This window comes from Gorilla gorilla, chromosome 2 (genome assembly GCF_029281585.2).
Source record: "Gorilla gorilla gorilla isolate KB3781 chromosome 2, NHGRI_mGorGor1-v2.1_pri, whole genome shotgun sequence".
Lineage (NCBI taxonomy): Eukaryota > Metazoa > Chordata > Mammalia > Primates > Hominidae > Gorilla > Gorilla gorilla.
In genome coordinates, this window is record NC_086017.1 from 187,192,129 (window position 1) to 187,198,972 (window position 6,844).

A 6,844-nucleotide genomic window follows, 5' to 3' on the forward strand; every position below is an offset into this window, starting at 1 on the left:
TGCATTTTTTATCTTAAGAGAAAAGCATTCATTTTTTTTCACCATTAAGTACGATGTTAGTTATAAGTTTTAACATAGGTGTCTTTTATCAAGATAAGAAAGTTCTATTTCTTGTTTGCCGAAATCTTCTTTCATGTATAGATATTAGACTTTTTAAAATGCTTTTTCTGCATCTATTGAGATTATTATAAGACTTTTATTTTTAATATATTATTTGGCAAATTACATTCATTGATTTTGGAATGTTAAACCATGTATTGCTGGAATAAACCACTTACTCTCATGATGTATCATCTTTCTATATCTTGTTGTGTTTAATTTGTTAACATTTAGTTAAAATTTTTTGGATATATATTCATGAAGATTATTGTTCTATAATTTTCTTTTCTGATAATGCCTTCTGATTTTATCAAAATAATGCTGACCTCATAGAATGATTTAAGAAAATTCCCTTTTGGTCAATGTTCTGGAAGAGCATGCGCAGAGTTGGTATTATTTCTTCCATGGATATTTAGTAGACTGTCCCATTGAAGCCTTCTGGGACTAGTGTTTTCCTTTGTGGAAGGCTTTTAATGGCAAACTCAATTTTTAAAAAAATATGGGGATATTTGGGCTAGCTATTTCTTCTTGAGTCAACATTCTTCTTGAGTGAACACCTTGTGATCTTCAAGGAAATTGCTCATTTAAATCTAAGTTACAGAATATACTTGTACAAAGTTGTTGGCAATATTACCATATTTTTCTGTTAATATTCATGGAATCTGTAGTGATGGCGCCTCCTTCATTCCGTATATCGCTTTTTGTGTCTTTCTTCTAAGTTTTACCTGATTAATCTGGCAAGAAATTCATCAACTATGTTAATCTTCTCAAATACTTACTTTTTTATTTTATTGATTTTCCTCTTTCTATGTGTCTGTCTCTGTGTCTAGCTCTCTCCCTCTTTGATCCTTATGATTTTTGTTCTACTGGTTTATATTTTATTTACTGTATTTTTCTGTTTTCCTAGGACTTAATCAATTTGAGAATTTTCTTTTTTAAACCAGGCATTTACTGATATAAATTTCCCTTAAATACTATATTAGATCCATCCTACAAATTTTGATGTACTTTATTTTTATTTTAATTCAGTCCATTGTACTTTCTATTTTTTTGTTTAGATGTGTTCTATTTAATTTCCAAATACATGTTTGGCAATTTTCAAAATGTGTTTTTCTTATTTATTTCTAATTTCATCCTATTTTTATCAGAGAAAATACATTATATTATGTAATGTCTTTTACATTCATTGATGCTTCTTCTGCAGCCAAGAATATGTTTTATGTTAGTAAATGTTCATTGTGCACTAGAAAAAAATTTTTAGTCTGTTTTCATTGGGGAAAGCATCCAAGCCTTCTTCATCTGTAGTAAATTTCTATTGACTGTTGCTACCAATTTGTGATAATATCATCACCACCCACTTTCCTGCCATCTGGCTGCTTTTAAGATTATCTCTTTATGGCTGGTTTTGAGCAATTTGAGTATAGTGTGGCTTGGGTCTTTTTTTTTTTTCATTTTTCTTGCGCTTTGGGGTCATTGAGTTTTTTAATCTATTGGACTTTATATCAAATCGGACACATTTCGATATATATTTATTTATTTATGCACCATTTCCCACTTTCAGGGTCTTTGATTGTGTGTATAGTAGGTCATTGAGGTTTTCCTACAATTCATTCATGCTCTTTTCATTTTAAAAAATTATTTTTCTCTCTGTTACATTTTGTTTACTTGTGTTGTTATGTCTCCAAGTTTATTAATCTTTTCTTTTGCAATGTTTAATTTGTCATTTATTCCGTCAGTGTATTTTTTTAATTTAGACAATATAATATTCATTTCTAAGAGTTCAAATTGGATTTTTTTTTGGAGATCTGATTTGTTTTCCTACTTTTTTAACATGTGGAATACAGTTAACATAATTGCTTTAATATCCTTGTCTGCTAATTTTAGCATGTTTCAGCTGTCTATCAATTCTCAAATTATTGATTAAGATATTGATTATTCTCTCCTTCTGAGCTGTGTTTTTACTGCTTCTTTGCATACAGGGTAATCTTTAATTGCATGCATGACAGGTGGATAAGTTACTTGGATAGAGTTTGACACTTATAAATCTTGTTTTATTTTTTGTTTGACAAATTGGAAGCAGTGTTTGACTTAGGATAATTACTTACCACTAGTGAGGAATGGTATTTCTGAGTGTTCTACTTAATGCTCCATAAATTATGAGTTTTTCTGGTCTGGCTGGTTCTATTTTTGTCACTGTACAATCCTGAGCACTATTCCTTTTGATCTTTTCAGTTGGTTATTTTTCTGTGCTTGGGTAGTTTCCTAATACATATGCCATATGTAGTAATCAATACTCTTCTGAATACTGAATAGAGATGCTCTGTAGATTGCCAGCATTCTTTTTCCTTGTAGCTCTCTTGTCTTGGTTACTTGGCCCTGAAAAATCTAGACACTTTGCTCTCCCTGTACTCTCAGCTCTGTCTTAACTCCTGGCATCCACTGGGATCAGCACTGACTCTCTCTTCCAGCACCAAAGCTTGGAACATTCCAGGCAGTAAGCTGAGACTATTGTAGGGCACATTACTGTCAATAGAAGAGTTGAAAGAGCAAGACATTTAGTACAAGATTTGACCTACAGAGACAAATGTCTAGCCCTTTTTACAGATAATAGCATGTTAACTACCCAAAGGCAGTTGTCAGATTCCCAAAGTCTTCACTTATTAAATTATATTTCTGGTTTTCTCAAATATGACTCATTGGAGAGTTTTCAAATAAATTACCATTTGGAAGATTTTGCTAAGTTTTAAGATTTTGTCAAAAGTTTTGTTATTATTTTGTTTGTTTAACATCGATCAAACAACTCAATATTATATATGTCACAGATAAAGTGATATTGATAAAATTACCAAAGTATAACAAATAGGTCAAATTTATTTATTTAGTCTTGAATCACTAAAAATTTATTAAGAGTATTAACATCAACCATTCTTTAACTGATTTTCTCCAATTACTTAAACTTATAACATGCTTTAGCAATAGTTTACTTTTTAGGTAACTCTTTTTTTCATTGATACTCTCCAAAAATTGATGCTCCTTGATACGTGAAAAAAATTATCATTCTGTTTTTGACCTAACATATTTAATACTAACTGTAAAAACCTTTTTCATAGGTTTCTACTTGTATTAGTCCACTTTTACACTGCTATGAAGAATACCTGAGACTGGGTAATTTATTAAAAAAAGAGATTTCATTGACTCACATTTCCATATGGCTATGAAGGCCTCAGGAAACATAAAATCATGGTGGAAGATGAAGGGGAAGCAAGGCACATCTCACATGCTGGCAGGAGAGAGAGAGAAAAGAAAATTGCCACACTTTTAAACCATCAGATATCATGAGAACTCACTCACTATCAAAAGAATGGCATAAAGGAAAGCACCCTCATCATCCAGTCACCTCCCACTAGATCCCTCCCTCACACATGGGGATTACAAGTCAAGATGAAATTTGGGTGGGGACACAGAGCCAAACCATATGATTAAGCCCCGGCCCCTCTCAAATTTCGTGTCCCTCTGACATTTCAAAACACATTTATGACTTCCCAATGGTCAAAGTCTTAACTCATTCCAGAATTAACCCAGAAGTCTAAAACTCACAGTTCTACATGGCTGGGGAGGCCTCAGAAAACTTACAATCTGGCAGAAGGCAAAAGGGAAGCAAGGCACATCTCACACTGTGGCAGGAGAGAGAAGGGAGAGCACCACTTATCAAACAACCCGATCTCTTGAGAACTTACTCACTATCTTGAGAATAGCATAAAGGGAACCGCCCTTATTATCCAATCCCACTAGGTCCCTCCCTTGATACATGAGGAGTACAATTTGACATGAGGTTTGGATGGGGACACAGACCCAAACCATATCACTACTATAACACTACATTAGATACAGTTTCTGTGAATTGACAGAAACAGATCTATATTGAGCCTTACATCGTTGTCTAATCAGAGGCATCTTTCTATTCAAGAGTGTGTCAAATTTTAGCAGAGGGTTTCAGTTTTACTAAAGATGGGTTTTGTGAGACAAATCTGCAGTTCTTACTGAGAATACAGAAAATTCATATTGAACCATTTGGGATACCTTAGCATGACTTCAGGAAAACTTTTCCATGAAAACCCCGCAGGCTGTGAAAGGAATATGCTCAGATGACAGCCTCATTGAGTTATTTGTGCAGCAACCCAGTATGTCTCTATGTCATGCCATCACTCTTCCTATCAAAAGTGGGGACAGAAAATAGTAGCAACAACAATAACAACAAAAATGTGATTGTGAGAGGGGCTGTAAGTATTCTTTAAAAGTGTTTTATTTGAGGGAAAAAATTAGGAATATTTAGACAATATACAGCAGAGATCAGATCTCAAGGTATTGAAATATACTCTCAGAATTATAATTTATATATGTATTTTATGCCAAATATGGATTTTTAACAAACATTTTATAAGATTCAATAACAATGTTAAGAAGAAAAATTTCAATTGAAGGGAGCAAATAAAATGAATATAAAATGGCTTTTTTCTTGACTAGTAAGTGGAGCATTACATAATTCATCAGAAGAGCCAGTTTTATAATCCACATAAATGAGTTTTATGATGATAGCAAATCAGAAGCATGTGAGAAATATTATAATCTGAGTCAAAATAATTTTACCATTAATGTCTCGTTTAGTTTACTGATAACTTAAATTTATTGGACTATTGGCTCACAGAGTTGGGAAACATATGCCAGTCAATAAACATTATGAAGAGTAAAAGAAACTCAGAAATCGCTGGAGAATAGTTCTTTGTTTTCTTGAGGTGAGTATAAAATGCAATATAATAAATCTTCTAAGGGAAGAGAAAGAACACAAATGAAAAGGAATTATATTTTACCAAATAGCCCTTGATAAGTTTCAGAATGAGGCTTTTTAAAGTAATAATATTATTGCTTTGAAAGTTTACCATTTAGAACAGGCTGGATGATACCAGAAGAAAACTGATGAGAAATAGTTAATGAAAGCAGAAAAGTGACCACAGTCATTGTTTTTATTTACGTATTAATTCATTATTATTTAAGTTTTCCTATTGTTTTTATTATTTTCGTGACAACAGTAATTGAGTTGCTGTCATTGGCTATAAAATTAGAAGATGTTTGGAAAGGATAATAAATATATAAATTATGTTTTGGGAGACTCAGTCTGGAAGTTATAATACAGAGAAAGAAAAAACAAATTGGGGTTGAAATAATCAAAATTGATGAAGTTTATCTGGCATTGTTTTTCTTTGCTATTATCACAAATTTTTAATTTATACCTTAATATTAAAGTTGATGTCAGAGTTGTATTCAGGCCTAATTTATCTATCCTTAGTTCTAGTACCTTCTATTAGTGTCTTGAATAAAAAGGCAGAGAATACATAGCAGATCAACTGAAGGCTCTCCTGTATATAATAAATATTTTAATACTGACAATTTCATTTTGAAAACTAAGACAATGTAAGCACCAGTTATCATGTTTGAGCTCAGACTGTTGCAATCTGCTGATTTGTTAAATGAAACAATTGATCATCTCTTTGTCCCTTACTCTCTTCACCTCTGAAAATGGTTTCAAATTAATACCTACTGCTGTTTTTTTCTTTTCTCAAGTAGATAACTCCAAGTAAAACTTACTGCCTGCTCTTGGCATCATTCTTCTATTGCTTACCCACACTTTCCTTCTTGCCTTGCCCTTATCATTTACCACATCATGCGCCACACTTTTAGGTTAGGATCACAAAGCAATGCAGTTATTTGATAAGAGACTTAAATTATCAACATTTTAACAGCACACTGTCAACTCACACATCTGTTCTGAACAAATACTGCAATCCACTGGGTACAGGTTGGCTGGGTGAACTGTACATTTGTGAATACCTGAATCACGTATTTGATGAGGAGTATCTATATTAACCTTCCTTTTTTATTCTATATGGGTTCTGAAATTGCAAGCAACTAAGAGTAGAGATAGAAGAATGGCATTGGTCTGTGATTGGGCAACAAATGCTAACTCTTTTTTCTTAAGTTCATGAACAGATGCTTTGAAGAAAATAGTTGTCTCAGCCATTTTCTAGGGGAAAGATGACAAATGCAAACAAAAATATACGTTCCTGAGAGAGGCATGCACCATGATTCTTAGAGATAACTACTTCATATTTTGAAGGTAGGAGCCAAGTTCTTCATTAAATTATTCAATAATATGCATCCTTCTAGTAATAGGAATATAGCAATAGAAACATATAAAGTCCCTGAACTCATGGGTCTTATATTCTACTGTTAGAGACAGATATTAAATAAAATAAATAGTAAAAATATATATAAGAATTTGGGTATTGGTAAGTGCTATGGAGAAAATCAAAGCTGGGAAAAGGAATAGAAATTGTTGATGTGAGCAGATGATATTTTACATTAAAGAAATACAATTAATGAAGACAAATCCAGGCAGATACCATTTCAGAAAAAGATAGTAGAAAATACCTTGAGACATTAGAGTGTCTGGCATGTTTTTGGGACAGAAATGAGGCCAGTATAGCTAAAATGGAATAAACAAGGGAGAGAAGAGAAGGAAAATGTAATAGGTACAAAAGTGTCAACTACGGAGAGTTTTAAAGGCTATTGTGGACTTAACCCTTTACTGTGAATAATATCAGAAGCCATTAGAGGGTTTTGTGCAGAGGAAAACATGATCAGGCTTAAATGAGTGTGGTGGCTCATGCCTGTAGTCCCAGCACTTTAG